This window comes from Hypanus sabinus, chromosome 10, assembly GCF_030144855.1.
Source record: "Hypanus sabinus isolate sHypSab1 chromosome 10, sHypSab1.hap1, whole genome shotgun sequence".
In the NCBI taxonomy this organism is placed as follows: domain Eukaryota; kingdom Metazoa; phylum Chordata; class Chondrichthyes; order Myliobatiformes; family Dasyatidae; genus Hypanus; species Hypanus sabinus.
This window is the reverse complement of record NC_082715.1, coordinates 99,138,973-99,159,445: the sequence shown is the minus strand read 5'-3', so window position 1 is coordinate 99,159,445 and position 20,473 is coordinate 99,138,973. Positions and strand designations below refer to the sequence as shown.

At 40.4% G+C, this 20,473-nt stretch overlaps 1 long non-coding RNA gene across 1 annotated transcript in view; it reads right to left on the bottom strand.

The window, feature by feature from the left end:
• LOC132400878 (uncharacterized) overlaps positions 1-20,405 on the bottom strand; it is a 30,732-nt gene extending 10,327 nt beyond the window's left edge. Inside the window, exons 1-2 of the long non-coding RNA XR_009514420.1 lie at positions 19,859-20,405; positions 15,062-15,172 (exon numbers count right to left, since the gene is read on the bottom strand). This is a non-coding gene — a long non-coding RNA (uncharacterized LOC132400878). The remainder of the gene's footprint in view (positions 1-15,061; positions 15,173-19,858) is intronic.
• Between the last annotated feature and the right edge of the window lie 68 nt (positions 20,406-20,473).

Genomic DNA, 20,473 nt, shown 5'->3' with positions numbered 1-20,473 from the left:
TAGTGAGCTTAAGATAAAGGAACTCTTAGGAGACAGTGATCATAATATGATAGCATTCACCCTGCAGTTTGAGAGGAAGAAGATAAAGTCAGATGCAAATCAGTGGAGTAACAGGAATTACTGAGGCATGGGAAAGGAGCTGACCAAAGTTGATTGGAAGGGGACACAAGCAGATCTGCAATGTCTGGAGTTTCTGAGGGCAACTTGGAAGGCGCAGTGCAGATACTGCACAAAGCAGAATTAGTATTCAAAAGGAAGTGAGGTAACTGTAGCTGACAAGGGAAGTCACAGACAAAATAAAAGCAAAAGAGAGGGCATATAATATGGCAATAATTACAGGGAAGATAACAGATTGGGAAGCTTTTAAAACCAACAAAACACAACTAAAATAACCATATGGAGAGAAGGTTGAAATATGTAGATAAGATAGCCAATAATCTCAAAGAGGATACCAAATGCTTTTTCAGATATATAAAGAGTGAAAAAGAGATGAGATGGATATTGGACTGCTGGAAAATGAAAGTAATGATAGAACAAAGAAATGTCAAAATATTTTGCATCAGTTTACCATGGAAGACACTAGTACTTTGACAGAGTATTAAGGGGGCAGAAGTGAATGTAGTTGCTATTACTAAGGAGAAAGAGATTGGGAAGCTAAGAAGTTTGAAAGTAGATAATTCACCTGGACCAGATGGACTACACCACAGGATTCTGAAACAGGTAGCTGAAGAGACTGTGGAGGCAATATTAATGATTTCCTAGTATCACCAGATTCTGGAATGGTCCCAGAGGAAAACTGGAATGACAAAACTGGAAAATTGCAAATGTTTTTAAGAAGGGAGGGAGGCATATGAAAGGAAATTATAGGCCAGTTAGCCTGACTTCAGTGGTAGGGAAGATGTTGGAGTCTATTATTAAGGATGAGGTTTTGGGGTACTTGGAGGGGTATGATAAAGTAGACCAAAGTCAGCACTGTTTCCTTAAGGGGAAATCTCGCCTGACAAATTTGTTGGAATTCTTTGAGAAAATAACAGGCAAGATAGACAAAGGAGAGTCAGTCCATGTTACTTACTTGGATTTTTAGAAGGCCTCTGACAAGGTGCCACAGATGAGACTGCTTAACAAGAGTCCATGGTATTACAGAAAAGATTCTAGAATGGATAGAGCATTGATTGATAGACAAGTGATAAAGAGTGTGAATGAATGGAGCCTTTTCTGATTGGCTTCCGGTGACTAGCATTGTTCTGCAAGCATTCGTGTTGTGGCCACTTCTTTTTACATTGTGTATCAATGATTTGGATGATGGCATTATTGGCTTTCCGGCCACTTTTTCAGATGTACAAAGATAGGTGGAAGGACAGATAGTGTTGAGGAAGCAGAAAGTCTGCAGGACTTAGACAGATTGGGAGAACAGGCAAAGAAGTGGCAGATGGCATATAGTGTAGGGAAATGTATGGTCATGCACCTTGGTAGAAGAAGTAAGAGGATAGACTACTTTCTAAATGGGCAGAAGATTCAAAAATAAGAGGTACAAAGGGGCTTGGAAGTCCTTGTGCAGGATTCTCTAAAGGTTAACTTGCTGGTTGCATTGATGGTAAGGAAAACAAATGCAATGTTAGTATTCATTTCAACTGGACTAGAATAAAAAGAGCAAGGTTGTGATGCTGAGGATTTATAAGGCATTGATCAGACTGTACTTGGAGAATTGTGAGCAGTTGTGAGCAGTCTTGTCCACACAGACCATGATGCTATCGAAGCTAGTGCCATTTGCCTATACATGGTCCATATCCTTCTAAACCTTTCCTATCCATGTACTTGACCAAGCATCTTTTATGTCATTACTGTACCTGCCTCAACAATTTCCCTGTCAGTTCATTCAATTTCTGCATCACCCTCTGTTTGAAGTAGTTTCCACCTAGGTTCCTTTCAAATCTTTCCTCTCATGTTAAACCTATGCCTCTAGTTTTCAGTTCCCTTTCCCCGGTGCCTCTCATGAGTTTTTACACATCTGTTCAAAAGTACAGCAGTACCCTATAGGATTCAACAGCAGGAACCTATAAGGATTGAACAGCAGGAACCCATAACGCTGTGGATCAAAAGCTGGGAAGTGGGACTTTGAACAGCACCAGGTTCAGGAACAATTACCCTTCAACCATCAGGCTCCTGAACCAGCATGGATAACTTCACTCACCTCAACACTGAACTGATCACGAAACACAACCTATAGACTCACTTTCAAGGACGCTACAAATCATGTTCTCAGCATTGTTTGTTTACTTATTTTTATTTGCACAGCTTGTCTTGTTTTGAACATTGGCTGCTTGGCTGCTTTTGAACATTGGCTGTTTTTCATTGATTTTGTTGTAATTCTTTGCTTTACCGAAACCTAATTTCCGTTGGGATCAATAAAGTGTGTCTGTCCGTCTGTCTACTGCCACTGCCTGCAAGAAATCTCGAGGTAGTATATGGTGACATATACATACTTTGATGATAAAATTTATTTTAAATTTTGTACTTTGAACATGGAGAGGAGGAACTGAATGACCATCTTTCGTAAAGGAATTTTCAATTGATTTTATTTGTCCAAATTTACAATGCTCATCTTTGCTGTTCTACATGAAACGTAGATTAAATTGTATAAAGTGTGGCTCAAAGCAAATTAAATACATTTGAATTTGTTGAATGTTTGGCCTGAAATTCGATAATTAGCTCTATACAAAAACTAACATCATCCCAACATTAAAGAGTCTTTGAACAAAGTCTTTTTCATTTTCATTATTTTCATCTGTGGTTTCCTGTGTTAAATCTGTCTCACTGCACCACAGGACAAAAACAATCACACTTGAAACAATATTGCCATATGGCAATTGTTGTTTGGGTTTTTGTGCTGAAAAGATCATTTGTGTATTATAATTAAATAACACCATCAAAAATTAAACCCACAGCCACAACAACCACAACAAAATCTGTACAGAACAAATTGTAATTTCAGGGCAAATTTCCATAATGCAACAAGATATTAAACTTCCAACTGGGAAAAGTGCAATCACCAGCTGCTTACACAATTTCATGGCAGATTCCCATGTGAATCACACACCCCAGCAATAATTTGTGCAAATTACCAATGACATACATTGCTATGACAATCATACTAATTAATGCAAAATTATACCAGATTCATTGTTTGATAGCAAACTCTGCTGTCTTTAAATTGTGTACATTAGTTTACTCTAAACCAGCTGTCCCCAACCACTGGGCCGCGGACCGATGGATGGGGACCACTGCTCTAAACCATGGTGGCTGAATATCTACTTTCAAAACTGCTAATAAACTTCCTATCATGCGGACTATTGAATCCTGTGGGAGAACATTTAAAACTGATCTGCTGCTCCAATCAAACTACTGCCAGGTATACCGTATCAGCTTCCCTCTTCGAGAGTTGGACTGTGATGGCTCATTCTTTTGCTTGGGTCAGTTCAAGAAGACAACTCACCACCACCTTTCCAAGAGTAGTTAAAGGTGGATAATAAATGGCTGTGTTTCCCATAATCACAGACATGAAAAAATCTGCAGATGCTAGAAATCAGAGGCAACAAGGGTCCTGGCCTCACTGGGCTTCAGGATTAGTCCTGAAGAAGGGTCTCGGCATGAAATTGCTATTGTTTAAATCATCGATAGATGCTGCCTTACAAGCTGAGTTCCTCCAGCATTTTGTGAGTTGTCTTTGATGTTTCCCATAATGCCCATGTTCTAAAAAAAACACCAATTTAAAAAACGTGTTAGTGAGTTCCGACATGGTTTCAGTATAAAAAAGACACTTAACAGAAGCAGAAAATATAATTCAGTAAATAGCTGAGGTATCCCTGCAAAATCTGTTCGGTTGAACAGTTAAACCTTAAACTACAGACTTGCCTATTTATTACTCCAGAATTTCCCAGTGCAGTACATATTGCTGTGTAGTACCTATTGAAAAGGAAGTGAAATTTAAGTTGAAGTTTCCATTCAAACTTTCTTTATTCATGTGTTTTTTGGGGATCAAGATGTCATGTTGTTCATCCATAATCACTCATGATCATGAGTAGGTGCATTGAACCACTGCAATCTTTCTGGAGAAGGTATTCCCTTGGTGCTGTCGATCTGGACTTCCAGGGTTTAGATCTGGCAGTGATGAGGGAATGGTGATGCATTTGCAAATCAGGATGGAATGTTTTGAGGACAGAGAACTCCAGGTGGTGGTATCCCTGATAGGTGGCCAAGGTTTCGGGTGTGGGGAACTGTCAAAGCTGCTCACACAAGTTATTGCAGTGGCTCTTGTGGGTGGTATGCACTGCAACCATCTTGATCAGTGGCGGAGGGAATGAATATTTAGGGTAGTTGTTAGATTCTAATCAAGCAGGCCACTTTGTCCTGAACTGTATTCATCTCCTCAAGTGTTGTTGAGTTAGAGAGCATTCTACTGGACTTCCGGCTTGTGCTTTTCCAGTGCACTGCCAGAGAGTGTGTCACTCACTGCAGCATACCCTGCCTCTGACCTGCTCTGCTCACCTCAATACATAAGTTATGTCACTGGCCCAGTTGGCATTCTTGATTGAGAGGAGACAGCAGTCAAAATCTGTGCATTTTATAGAAGAACAAGAAAGTAGTCATCTGAAGGTCCCATTGATTAACTTTATAGTTTTTTTAAGAGTCGTGGGGAGGGGGTTTACTGATATGGGAAACATTTGATTTAATTGCAAAATCTGTTGTATGATTGACAGGACCTGAGTGATTTTGAATCAGCTTCAAAGCAGTAAAGAATCACAGAAACTTTATTCATAGAAAGGAGGACAAGTGAGAGTCTAAAACAGGGGTTCCCAATTTGGGATCCATAGACCCTTTGGTTAATGATATGGCTCCATGGTTTAAAAAAGGTTGGCAATCCCTGGTCTAAAGGAAGGACACCATTTCAAACAGAGATGAGGAGGAATTCTTTAGCCAAATGGTGGTGAGTTTGTGGAATTCATTGCCACAGACTGCCATGGAGGCCATGTCAATGAATATATTTAAAATGGAGATTGATAGGATCCTGATCAGTAAAGAGTGTCTAAAGTTACAGGTAGGAGGCAGGAAAATGGCTTTGAGGGGCCTAATACAATCAACTATGATGAAGACTCAGTAGGCGAAATAGCCTAATTCTGCTGTGATGCCTTATGGTTGTGTGTATATGTGTTTGTGTGTGTGTGGGAGAGCCTATGGATGCATGGCCATATGAGTGTATATGTGAGAGGTGTGTGTGTGTTGGGGGGGAGGGGGAGAGCGAGAGAGAGAGGGGGGAGAGAGAGAGAGAGAGAGGGATATGTGTGTAGATGTGAGATTTGTGCATGTGTGTGTTGACATACACACCACTGGTTCTTTTTGGGTGTGTGAAGTTCCTGTTAGTTGCTATGGAGTGGCACAGAAGGTTCATGTCGAATCCCCAGAACTAATTTAAAATATCTGCATAAATTAACCTAGGACAAAAATCTTCTGAAAAGAGGAGCAGATTGTAGACCAGGAGGGATGGAGACAGACCTATTGACATCAATGGATCTGGGGTTGAGAGGGTGAACAGCTTTAAGTTCCTCGGCATCCATATCACCGAGGACCTCACATGGTCTGTACACACCAGCTGTGTGGTGATAAAAGCACAACAGCGCCTCTTTCACCTCAGCTGACTCCCCAAATCCTAAGGACTTTCTACAGGGGCACAATTGAGAGCATCTTGACTGGCTGCATCACTGCCTGGTATGAGGATTGTACTTCCCTCAATCGCAGGACTCTGCAGAGAGTGGTGCGACAGCCCAGTGCATCTGTAGATGTGAACTTCCCACTATTCAGGACACTTACAGTGACAGGTGTGTAAAAAGGGCCCGAAGCATCATTGGGGACCTGAGTCATCCCAATCACAAACTGTTCCAGCTACAGCCATACAGGAAACAATACTGCAGCACAAAAGCGAGGAGCAACACGCTTTTCCCACCAGGCCATCAAACCAATTCATTCATGCTGGTACAATTGTATTTCTATGCTATATTGACTGCTGTACATACTATTTATTACAAATTACTATAAATTGCACATTACACATTTAGACGGAGACATAACATAAAGATTTTTACTCCCCAGGTATGTGAAGGATGAAAGAAATAAAGTCAATTCAATTCAGTTCAGAGTAGGCAGCAGATGTAAATGACAAAATGATCTGTTTGGCTTCCACTATCCAAAGCAAAGACCGAGAGTGTCCATGCAGCAGGTCACTGCTCACACTTATCACTCACTCTCCTGGTGAGTCCACACTATGACATGTGCGTCACTTGCCAGGAATACTCAGGCCATAGTCAATCATCAAAACTGTCCTAGGAGGTTAAGCATTTCTAAATGCCACTGCCATTGAGATATCATCAAAAAAAAAAACGAAGTTATTATCTTATAATTAAATTAGATTAAATAATTAAATTAATTAAATATTATGGTTTAATATTAATTATATAGACCTAAGTAAAAGTATGTGGGTAGACTCAATAAATTAAATTAAATTACCAAAGACCCTTGCAGCCTGCTTTCTCCTTTGAAATGATTCAAAGACTGTATAATTCAATGTTTCTATGCCAACTTTAACTTGGTAGCTATTCAAAAGGAAGAAACTGATTGTAAGCTCTGGAGATCTACAGGAAGTTCTTGTTCCATTGCTGGACTCTTGACACTAGTGTTTCCATACTTATGCTGTAGCCCTGAATTTTAAACAATTATGGGACATGCTTTCCACGAAAATTCGAACCAGTAACTTGCATTTACATAGTAGCATCCAACACTGAAAATTATCCAAAAATTTGGAAGGTATAGCGATCAGTTAATTCAATAATCAGGAAGAAACAAAGATGCTTAACAAAAAGAAAACAACAGGGACAAAAAAAGATGATGTTCACAAAGGAAGGGTCTGTCTCCCACACCCCTCCAGCCACCAGGTTGTGGACACAGTTTTCCAGTTGCTTGCTTGTAAGATGTTTCCCTGTACATATTTGTCCTTTTGATATTCTGTGCTGTGAGATTCCCTCATAGCCTCATGGCCATGTGCAATCTGCTCTCTGGTGCCTTAGTCAAAACAAAAAGACAAGTTGAACCCTCTGGTGAACTACATATACCTGTCTGGACACGTCCCCCTGCTGACTGCTCCTGTGGCTCCTCCCACTGACCGTGGCTCCTCCCACAGACCTCGGTATAAAGACGATTGGTGCCTGAGCCCAGCCCTCAGTCTCCAGGATGTAGCACGGTGGTCAATTGCTGCTTGTTCTTTCTTCTAGTCAATAAAAGCCGATATCTCGCCTCACGTCTCAGAGAGTTATTGATGGTGCATCAAACCCATCCAGGGTTGAAAGAGCAAACTGCTGTACTGGGTTCATGACACAAACTGAACTCAAGTTACTTTGTCTGGTTACAATTCTAAACCCATGTCATTCTGATTGCTCCAAAAATAAAGTTACCATAAGATCTTAAAGCATAAGAGCAGAATTAGGTCATTTGGCCCATTGAGCCTGCTCCACCATTCGATCATGGCTTATTTATCTTCCCTCTCGGTCCCATCATGCTGACTACTCCCCATAACCTTTGACACGCTGACCAATCAAGAAACAGTCTTCAAATATAACCAAAGACTTAGCCTCCACAACCAAATGTGGCAATGAATTCCACAGATTTTCCACTCTCTGGCTAAAGAAATTCCTCATCTCTTTTCTAAATTGATGTCCCTGTAGTCTGAGTCTGTGCCCTCTAGACCCAGAGTCTCCTACTATTGGAAACATCCTTTCCATGTCCACTCTATCCAGGCCTTACAATATTGGATAGGTTTGGAAGATTACTCTCATTCTTCTAAACACCAGCAAGTACAGGCCCAGAGCTATAAAACGTTCCTCATATGTTAATCCTTTCATTCTTGTAAACCTCACTGGGCCCTCTCTAATGCCAACACATCCTTCCTTGGATATGTAGCCTACAACTACCATAAAACCCCAAATATGGTCTGAACAACAGCTTATACATCCTTGCTTTTATATTCTCATCCTCTCAAAATAGTGAATACCATCATTGTATTTGCTTTTCTTTCTACTGACTCAACTTGCAAGTGAACCTTTAGGAAATTCTGCACTACGACTCTCAGGTCTCTAACTTCTGAATTCACTCCCTGTTTAGAAAATAGTCTATGCCTTTATTCCCTCTACCAGAGAGTATGCCTATACACTTCAGTACGCTGCATTCCATTTGCCACTTCTTTGCCCGTTGGACTAATCTGTCCCAAATCCTACTGCAAACTCTCTGCTTCCTCAACACTACCTGCCCCTCCACATAACTTTGTATCACCTGAATGCTTGGCCACAAAGTCATCAATTCCATCATCCTGATCACTAACATATAACATGAAAAGCAATGGACACAACAATGACCCTGTAGAACACCTCTAGTTACTGGCAGTGAAGGCCACCTTTACTCTCCCTGCTGGTAAGGATAGGAAAGCAATACTGTTAAAACAACTGCTGGAAGAGATCTATAAATGAATAGCAGATGATAATTTTTAAATCATTGCTGAACTTGAATCAGATTTTTGGTAGGATACATCCCTGATGTTTTTCAAGTTAGTTATTGCAGTACAGCTAAATGTGAATGGAATGTATCACACATTAATTCCAGATATACAAAAATGAATGTTAGTTTCCCCACTTAGAATAACACTTACAATACACTTAGACCCCCTTTTTTCTGTCCTACTAATCCTGATCTAGCCTTCCCTCCCTACTCCAAGCAACCCCCACCATCTTAACTACCATCAGTTTGCGTGAGCTCATTAGTTGAGGAGAGCTTGATTTCAGAGATGACACATTTTTTTCTTTGCAAAGTGGATGCTGCAGAGATCAGGCCACTTTTGGACACCAGACAACCAGTCTCAGAAGGGTTTTAAAGCAAGATATGTATCCTTTTGAACGGAAAGTTATGAACATTTAGTGTTGGTCAAAAACTGTCAGTTCTACAGGTCAGAATTTATTGTCAGATGAATGATTTTCAATGTCATTTCCCCTCATGGAAAGTTCTCCCATATCTCACTCTGGTGGTGATCAGTTGAAGAAGGTTTTGAATCTGAGTGGCTTACAAGGATGTTTTATTGGTGAATGTTCTGCAGATGTGTTCCCTCTCAGTCTAGTCAGAGTGTTCCTGGGGGAGAGAGAGTACAGCCTGCCAAGTTCCCCAGCGGGACATTTTTATTGGATTCATTTCAGTGAGCTCAAATGGAATCCCACATTGACTTTAATGTTTAACAGTGGTAAAGATAACATGTTCTAATAGCTGTTGTGACACTACAAGCATCAGACTACATTTGCCTCATGAACATACTCCTTCAGCTTTGTCCAAATACCATTTCTTCAACCAGCACAAACATCACAATTTTAGCACCACAGACAACAGAGTCCCATGGAAACAAAATAATAAACTTAATTCATATACTGTTGGAGTATACAACCAAAGACATTATTATTTGTCTAAAATGATGGCACCTTTAACATAGAAACACTGAAAGCCTACAGCACAATCCACAATGCTGTGCCGAACACATACTTACTTTAGAAATTTCCTAAGGTTACCCATAGCCCTCTATTTTTCTAAACTCCATGTACCTCTCCAGGAGTCTCTTAAAGGACCCTAACTTTTGAAAATCACTCTCAATGTATATCTATTTTATTATTTAACATAGAACAGTATAAGAGGATCAGCCCATGATGTTGTGCCATCCTTTTAACATATTTTAAGATCAATCTAACACTTCCCTCCCACATAGGCACATACATGAAAGAAAAATGGAGGGCTAAGAGTCTCCTGTGTCCCTAACACATCTGTCTCCACCACCTTTCCTAGCAGTGTTTTCACACACCCAATGCTGTTTAAAAAAACAAAACTGTATAAAAATATACCTCTGATACTGGAAGTACCCTGTACTTTACTCTAATCATCTTAAAATGATGTCCTCTGTCATATTAGTCATTTTGGCCCTGGGTAAAAGTCTCTGGCTGTCCTCTCTATCTATGCCTCTTTTTATCTTATAGACTTTTATTAAGTCACTTCTTATCCACCATCACTCCAAGGAAAAAATCCTAGCTTGCTCAATCTTTCTTCATAAGAAATGCTCTCTAATCCAGGTGGCATCCTGATAAACCTCATCAGCACTCTCTCTAAAGCTTCCACATCCTTCCTATGATGAGGCAACCAGAATTGAACACAATACTCTAAGTGTGGTCTAACAGAGATTTATAGAGCTGCAACTCTAGCTTGTGGCTCTTGAACTCAATCCCCTGACTAATGAAGGCCAAAACACCATAAGACTCCTTAACCACCCTGTCAAATTGCACTGCAACTTTGGGGGATCAATAGAATGTAGTCCCCAAGATCCTTCTGTTACTCCACTCTGTAATCCTGTTCAACCTTCCCATTTGTATCAGTCTACACTTTTCCAAATTAAACTCCAAAAGGCACTTCTCAGCTCAGCTCTGCATCCATCAATGACCAGTTGTAACCAATGACAACCTTGTACACCAACCCTCGTATCTTCTGCAAACTTACTATCCTACTTGTCTATTTCCTTGTTGCCAGTTTGATCAATGTCACCAGAGAGATACAGGAGTTCGGTATATGGAAGTCTTTATTTATCATGACAAACAGACTTTCTCTTGGAGACCATCTTGGTAGACACCCTCAAACTTCAACTATATGACTTTCTTATAGCTTTAAGATCAAAGGTAACAGTAGGTTATTCAATGTAGTTTCAATAGTTACAATTACAGTTTACTTCAATATCTTGGGTTGACAAATGGTTCCTTTTTGGTACATATTTAGAGTAGATGGCATCTGAATGCTCTTTATTTGCCCATTGAAAGCTTCCCTGAATTTATTTACAATGGTGTAAATAACTTAAACCTGTAGTTGCCTGGATTATTGAGGGGCAAGTAACACAACCCAATTAACACAAATGTCTTATCATTTGGCTGATGCAAATACAATCTCAGTCTGTAAGAGAGTCAGTGCTTTTAACTTCTATTTATTACTCACAATTTACAATAAGAAATGAAGATTGGTTCTTGCTTGAATTATATCTGCTATATTCACAGGACTCCAGACTACTTCCTAACATTACTCATCTAAGTCATTTATAAACATCAGAAGGAGCAGGGGTCCTGGAACAGATCCCTGCAAAGCTCCACTGGCCACCGACCTCCAGGTAGAATGCATTCCATCCACTACCGTGCTCTGCTTTCTAGGGGCAAGCCAACTCTGAATCTGTACAGCCAAGTTACCTTGATTCTGTTTAATTATCTATACAGAAGAACATACAGCAACTTGTAGGTTTTTATGGTTAATATTAAAGCATTGAAATAAATTTCAGACCACAAGAGCATCAAAGAAAGTAGAGCGAAGACACAAGGGAATGCAGGCCCTGGATTCTGGAGCAAAAAAATAACTTAACAATCAAAAAGAAAGATTAATGACAGATTAATAGGGCTGATATTTCTTCTCGGATGTTGGTTTTCATCTTACAAACTGCACCATTTCTTTTGTCAGTTTTCCTGCTAATTTTTCCTTTACAATTTTTTTTTGTAGTTGTTCCACTACAACTGCCAGATACAGGACATTTGGCAGTTAGTAGGGAAATGTTTGATATTGAACTATATCACGTGGCTGTGCAGGTTGACTCTGTGGTTAAGAAGGCATATGGTGTATTGGGCTTTATCAATCGTGGGATTGAGTTTAGGAGCTGAAAGGTAATGTTACAGCTATATAGGACCCCGCCCAGACCCCACTTGGAGTACTGCGCTCAGTTCTGGTCACCTCACTACAGGAAGGATGTGGAAACTATAGAAAGGGTTCAGAGGAGATTTACAAGGATGTTGTCTGGATTTGGGGGGGGGGTCATGCCTTATGAGAATAGATTGAGTGAACTTGGCCTTTTCTCCTTGGAGCGACGGAGGTTGAGAGGTGACCTGATAGAGGTGTATAAGATGATGAGAGGCACTGATCATGTGGAGAGGCTTTTCCCCAGGGCTGAAATGGCTCAAAAGAGAGGGCACAGTTTTAAGGTGCTTGGAAGTAGGTAGAGAGGAAATGTCAGGGGTAAGATTTTTTATGTAGTGTGTGGCGAGAGCATGGAATGGTCTGCCAGCGACGGTGGTGGAGGTGGATACGATAGGGTCTTTTAAGAGACACTTGGATAGATACATGGAGCTTAGAAAAATAGAAGGCTATGGGTAAGCTTAGGTAATTTCTAAAGTAAGTACATGTTCAGCACAGCATTGTGGGCCAAAGGGCCTGTATTGTGCTGTAGGTTTTCTATGTTCTTATGTATCTATGTACGTCACTAACAGGAGAGCAAATCAATGCTTTGTTTTTTTTTAATGCTACTAGGAATATGAAAATTCTTGGAGGAAACATATTGTTGAAATATACCTTGTACATGAACTGACATTGGGCAGTTGATTGAGATGATGTACACATAAGCTGAGAGGTTTAACTCCAGGTTCAAATCTTTGGCAAACTAACTTAGGCTAGGCCTAAAGGCATATGACAGGTATTTACTTGACCAAAATGTTTTCAGAAAATGTACCTGTTGTAACCTCTTAAAGCAAGTTTCCAAAATGAAAGCAATGTGAGTTTTGACAACTATTCCCAGTACAGTTACATGATAAAAAATAATTTAAAAATTATCTGTGCGTATCATCTCACTCCACGTCAGCACAAAAACAGATCTAGTAGGTTTTCATCCTTGCATTAAGAAACCAGCTTGCATTTTTATATAACTTTCAGTTTTAACATACAAATTTCCCTTGCATTCTGGTTGGAGATCAGCTAGATCACCTACGCTGTAATCTTGTTCACAATACACACCAATGTCTGTCCTCTGTCTGTACAGTCAGGCTGAAACCACAATGGGAGGTGAATGTGATGAGTCAATCCTCAATGACCTGGATGAGTCCTGTAGGAAGTCCAATGAATTTGACATACGCGGTCAAGGTTAATAAACTCACTTTCACAAGCTCTTTCCCAACATCTGCCTCATTAGTCTGTCAGTGCATCAGCTATCTACAGCCCCAAGATTCAAGACTCAGATCAAATATCCACACATCCTAGTGCAGCTCTGCACACTTCCCTCTGCTCATGTCTTGCACTGCAAGTCAAGTCCAAGTTATTGTCAAATGCACAAGCACAGTGGGGTACATTGAAAGTGTACCTTGGTGTAATAAAGGCACAATCACAGGTTGAAAACACAACCAGCTATTCAATGTTTGCAGCCATATTCCCTCTTGCCAGAGAAGGTGAAATAAAAATGATGTCAGCAGCAGGAGAAAGCACAGAGAAAGCATGGTCCAGCAACTGTCCCTGCAACCCTTCCCCCAAAGACAGAGTGCCAAGCCTTGGTGAAGCAGGATCATGGCACCCAGTCAATATTCAAACCCTTTTCACATTTCAGCAGCCTCATTCCATTTTCTTCTCTGGTTCTAATGCATCTCACACAACCCCACCTGATCTCACCAAATCCTAATCTTTGTGTCCTTCTTCTTTCAGAGTCAAAATCTGACATGGCCAGTTAAATAAAAGCACCATGTTAATCAATGAACCCCTCACACATATGTTTATAAAGATTACCTTTATTTAGAACATGTCAAGGTTCAAAGTATATTTATTATCAACGTATACTATACACAACCTTGAGATTCATTTCCTAACATGTAGCCAAAAAGCAACAAAACCCAACAGAATGCATTAAAAACAGAAGATTGTCAAACAGAAAAAAACTGTGCAGAAAAAAGCAAATTTTGCAAACAATAAAAATAAGCAAATAACACTCAGAACTGAGGTTCATGAATGTAAGTCCACTGTCATGAAGCTAGTCATCACTGCAGCCGATCCACAAACTCATTAGCTGTAGGCCACGGCCTCAGTTCAGTGCAGAGATGAAGAAACTTTGTTAAGCACTGAGCTGAAGACTGGCCTGGCCCTTTCCCTTGGCTCCAACACCCTGAACTTTCCAATCTGGCTCTGCTAAACCTCACGTCATTCCTCACTCTTTTACCTGGGCCCTACTGCCAGTACATCGAAGCATATAGTGAAGTGTGTCATTTGCAGCAAATCAGTGTCGCGAGTGCCATCATGCCCTAACCATACATCCTTTTGGAATGTGGGAGCAAACGGGAGCACCCAGAGGAAATACATGCGATCATGGGGAAAACGTATAAACCCCTTACAGGCAGCAGTGAACCTTTATCAGTGAAAGCAGGCACTGTAAACCACTGTGCTAAGCAATTAGTGATCAATTTAACAGGACTGGTTTAGTGGAGTTAAGGATATGGATGGTGCTTTGCGGAGGAGGAGGGGATGTGATAGAGAAGTGTTTTCTTTTCTCTGTTAAACGTTGGTTTGTCAATAAAAGGTGAGCACGTAGCATCAGTTCAATGTTCACAATGGGAGTGTTGACAGCATTGGAGAAAGAATGATATCACACTCTGCAGACCTTGGGCTCAACGGAGATTTTGACAATGCTGAAACCCTCTCCAGTATTGTTAACAGTGTGACTCATTCTCCAGATATTTCAGCAGTCTGGAAACATACCAGCATCCATGTGGCCCAATGAATTCTGTAGAGCTTAACTGCTCAAACCAACCTGAGGGAATCTGGGTAGATGTGTTAGATTCAGGTCAGAACAAATACCAAAAGTATATAGTTCTCAGTCTGCAGGCTTGACTCACATCAGTTCTGTCCTGCTCTTTATGAATAAATGCATTAAGCACTTTCTCAGTATCACCTGTCAACCCAACCAGAGCCTCATGAAACCTGACCATGTGTCAGGATTAAGTAGGATCAGTATCATCATTTTGAGCGCCTCAAAAAATTACATTAAATAGTGAACAGTATCAATACAATGTCAATCAGAAAATTCAGTAACAAAGTCTAACATACAAAAACCTAGACTTGCCTTTATCCACTTGAAGCCCACATTCACTTCAGAACATACCTCTTCTGTGACCAGAGTAGAAATCATGGAATTCCCTTTCTGACAACACTGCCAGAGTATTCTCAAAACAAGGAATGCCGTAGTTCAAAAAGGTAACTCTCTCCCAGCTTTCTGGATAAATAGAGATGGAAATTAACTGCTGGCATGCATAGAGTAGCAAAATTGACTTTAAGAGATGTGAACAGAATTAGTCCATTAAGACCTAAATTAAGAGTTAAAATTAAGCTTCACAGTACAGTCTGATTTGGTAGCTCCATATGTAGTCTTTTCTTTTGCCAGACTGTTACCAACCTACTACCCACACAGGGTGACACAGTAGCATAGTGGTTATCACAATGCTTTACAGTGACCCGGGTTCAATTCCCACCGCTCTCTTCAAGGAGCTTGTACATTCTCCCAGAGAAAGGATGGGTTTCCTTCGGGTGCTTTGGTCTTTGACCACAGTCCAAAAGATTGGTAGTTTGGTAGTCAGTCGGTCATTACAAATTGTCCTATGATTAAGCGAAGTTTAATTTGGGGGACAGCTAGGTGGCGCAGAGTGAAAAGCCAAAAGGGCCCATTCAGCACTGTTTTTCAATGAATAAAACAAAATCATTTACTATCATTTAGGGTAATGCATGGCCAAGGACCTCAACAATGCTCAAAGTTTCCTCTAACGTAGCAATGTGTGAAATTGTTCTGATCTTGTTGGTCTTCTGACTGTAATGAGCTCACTAAGACTTAATTCATTTTTTGAAATAATAATAGAGAAGAGCCTGTGATGTTCAGTGGGATAGCTGATGTGGGAAAAGGAAAAATGTAATATGCCCTAGAAGGAAAATGTTATACCTCATTTGGTAAAGCAGGTAAGAGGTGCACATAATGGAAAGGATACCATCTTCCACCCTCAGCTTCACTTATGTTTTCGACTATGGTACAATGAGTCTAGAATAATTTGCACACTCTTCACTAATTTGGAGTAGCCCAGTAAAATAAGCTAATGAGTGAGATCATAACTTGCAGTCTTGCTTCATAAAGATATATTTATGAAAGCAAGACTTGTAGATGTAGGAAATCTGAAACAAAGTAGAAAATGCTTGAAACACCCTGCAGGTCAGGCTGAATGTGTGGAGAATGAAACTGAGTTGACATTTTATGTTGATGTCCTTTTATCAGTTCCAGTGATAGGTTATTGACCTGAAATGTTAGTTTTGTTTCTCTCTCTCTCTCTCTCTCTCTCTCCTACAGATACTGTCTGACCTGTTGAATATCCCCAGCATTTTCATGTTGTAATTCATAGGTTATCTGAGTCCTGATTAAGCAGTACTCTGGTAGTAAGATATATGTATTTATCACCAACATAACTGACAGTAGGAAGTCCTAAAATGAAGTTAAAACTAATTTTCACTTGGTAAGGCTGAGGAAGTCAGATAAAAATGAAAAATAATATATACATGCAAAGAATTGATGGAGTTCAGATGGATCAGTTTAAGCTATAATGAAGTGATCTGGTTGCATACTTGCTCATCAATTCATTTCTCACTGTTACTCTTGATTATTTGAATTTTCTGCTGCAAGTCAACTTGTATTTCAGAACCCTCACCCTAACCTCTGGTTATTTCAACACTCGTCAGGCATACAAATTCCATCTCTATATTTCTTCCCACACAATCCTCTATGAAACTTCATTTGCCATTACTTGACCTGTATATGTGACTTATCCTGTTCTTCTAACTCCAATCCCTACTGCATTTGCTCCTGTTTTGCATGGCAGCTTCTACAGTTCACTCACATCTCACAGGTAAATTAAGAGCTGTTCTGTTATCAGCAGGGCCCTAAGGAATCTGAATTTGTAATGCTTCCTATTGTGGGGCCCACACAGCAACTTGAATATGACCATTTTTAACAATGGTGTTAACAGAGGTATTTTCTATAAATACAAATCATACATGTCCTTAATCTTCGCCACAAGGGAAAAATGCCTATACCTTACTTTCTTTACTTGACAACTTCCTCTAAAATGTACTAAACCAAATTAAGTACATATTGGAAATCTTAATTGAAAAAACCTCAACAATTCACATTTGTGAATGCAGAAAAATTCTGGCCTTTGAAAAGTATTTAGTGTCTGTTCTTGAGGTCTTCACACAAAAGAGAATCTAATGAATATCTATATACCTGCGTTTTTGTTTGATGCCACCCTTTTAATGTTCTATCTCATGTGTGTCACAAATCAGAATCTATCATTAATCAAAACAAAAATGTGAGAAAGAACCAGCAAGTCTGCATTTGTGGAGAGAGAAACAGAATTAATATTCTGGCTGCAGAAGAATTTTTAGAAGCATGGTTCCCTCTTGATAACTCCATAAACAAACCTATCAAAAGAAAAGCCGTCTGTGAACCCTTAAGAACCAAAGAATCATGGGCCAAGGTCAACTGAAAGGAGTAGCTAATCAGAACCGAGGCAAGCCTATAGAAACATGAGCACATCCATAGAGGAACACCAACAACTGCGCATGAAGGATGTTTCCTGGCTAGCCAAGAAATGTTTGCAAGTTAGTTGCTAAGCTCAGCAAACAATGCAACATAAAACAGAATTAATATTTCAGGTGGATAATGTTTCATCTTATTACACCTTATCAGTGTGGTTGTACTATCTATAAACTTGCCAATGACACACTGTTGGTGGCAGAATCTCACAACCTTGTACCCATTATCAGTAAGACAAGGAGTTGATTGTGGACATAAGGAAGGATAAAATCAGGGTGCATACGCCAGTCCAACAAGGGATCAGCAGTGAAAAGGGTGAACTGCTTCAAGTTCCTGGGCATTAACATCTCAGTTGATCTATCCTGGGTCCGACATTACCATTAGAAGTTTGAGGAGACTTGGTATGTCACTAAGGCAAATTTCTACGGAAGTATCACAGAGTGCATTTGAACTGGTTGCAACACTGCCTGATATGAAGGCTCCAAAATACAGGATTGGAAAAGCTGCAGTGGGTTGTAGAACTCAGCCAACTTCATCGTGGGCAGTAATCTCCCCACCATCAAAGACATCTTCAACAGGAGGACAGAGCTAAAGATGGTGCCGAAGGGTGACATCTCCCAGCTCATCTGCGAAACGGATTAAATTCTTCCTCTCTCTTATGCCTTTTCATTCTTTTTCAAGGCATCTGCAGTCCTAGCAGAGCCTGTGATCTACAGCTGCACTCAAATCATGGTTCTTCTCAGCAATGGGTCCCTGTTCTCAGAGCTCGCTGATCAGCCATGTTTCGGTATTTCCAAGTGTGGCCTGGAAGACAGGCGCCTTTGGAGTGTAGCCTTGCACAGCCTTGAGGATGACTCGAATCCTTGCCGATAGACTGCAGATCATGGCATCTCTTTCGGGGCTTCCTGTTGTGTGTTGGTGGGCGGTGCCAGTACTTTCTCCTGGAATAAGAGGGTGAGGGGGAGAGTTGATGCTTTTGTTGCTGCTTGTACATGAAGGGGAGGCTTTGGGGTTCTTATGCTTTTTCTGTCATTCATTCTTTTTTTCTGTTTTGTGGTTGTCTGCAGAGAGTAGGAACTTCAGGTTGTATATTGTATATATTCTCTGATATCAAATGAAACCATTGAGAAAGCAGTGCCCCAGGAAGGCAGCATCCATCATCAAGGATCCTTACCAGTCAGGACATGCCTCCTTCTTATTACTGCCATCGGGGAAGATGTAGAGGATGCTGAAGAAACACTCAACATTTATATGTCAAATTGTATGTCAACAGTATGTCAGATGGTCCATGAACCAATGAACATTACCTCATTATTCTTCTCTTATTGCATATTTTTAAAACTTCTTGTTGTAACTTGCAGTAATTTTATGTATTGCACTGCGCCACAGCTGCAAAATGACTGACCTTGGCCAGTGACAATAAACTTGCTTCTGATTCTGATATAATAATAGGAGAAATGGAAGAAAAAGAAAGGCATCCTTCAACTAACCATCTTGTGCCTGATCTGCCATTCACTATGATCACAGCTAATCTCCTACATTCAACCTAAACGCACATCTTCGGTTCTGAGTCTCCTCGGTGCTTTTACAGACAGAATTTGAAAGATCCGCTGCCCTCAAAGTGAATTATAGCTGTTAGGAGAGATAAGTTTGAAAATGACATGGAAATTTGTGGTGTTATTGACAGTGGAGCAGGAAATCTTAGCATACAGGATGACAGTGTTCAGTTAGTGAAGTAGTCAAATGGAATTTAGTCCTGTTAAAGCATGAAATGATGTATTAGGGATGAGTAACAAGAGTAGGAAATACACAATGAATGCTAGGGCAGCAGAGTGTATTTAAGAACAAAGATTATGGACCAATGGAGAGGCAAGAGACTGTCGATGCTGCAACCGGGAGCAATAACCAGTCTGCCACAGAAACCTGATGCAGGGCTTCAAAGTGAAGCTTCAACAATTCAACTCACCCAGCAAATGAGTTCTTCCAGCAGATTGTTTGCTGTCGTGGACCAAGTTATTGGCAAAGGGGTTTAGTACATAATGGTTGGCATGAAGGTAGAGAGTGGGTGGAAGAGCCTGTTTCAGTATTGGATATGGATTGATTAGGTTTCTTCTCAACGCTGTCCCAGAATGGCCAACCGCTTACTTTGAGACTACAACCTTGGTTCAGGACACACCAGCTAGGGATGGCTTTGACCATCGCCATTTCTCCTTCTTTGGATATCTCTATGGTGTAGGCCCAATCTGTTTAATCTCCCCTCATGGAGAAACACACCAGCAGGGTTTTTCTGCAATATTCAGACTGGAAGAATACAACGACCGGTCTAACCTTCACCCAGCTGCTGCAGCGGAGCACCTCCTTTCATCTCATCGCCACTTTTTATCGTTTAGCCTGCAAGAGTCATCTTCGTTGATAAAGAAACCTGTGATTCGCAATTTCAATTCCTCACTCATGCAGTTGTTTTGACTTCAGCCAACAGGAGGCGCAGTCAGCACGTTACAGACACCAGCTCCGGTAACAGCTCTTGCAGGATTTCTTTCACCTTTTTTTTGGCTCGACAATCACCGTTTGTAAAAGAAATGAGATATATTCGTTGCAAGCTTCAACTCATCAAATCCTTTGGGAAAGACCCCAAATTCCAATAATATACTTTGACTGGGTTTGAGTACCAGTAGGATTCCAGTCATTCAAGCAGATTGTTGTGTTAAAAATGATGACGCACATACACAGCTGACCTCGACTTCGTGGGAAATAGATAAACGAGCTTTACAATACTCAACCGTCGCCTTCAAATCAATTTGCACCTACAGTATTCGAGCGCGGTGCCCAATTCAACTTAATGTTACAAATATTAATTAATGTTCTGCATTCAGAATTATTCACCTTTTCTTCCCTTTTATAGACCGGTGCAATTCTGCGGAGACAAAATAATTATGAAACCGC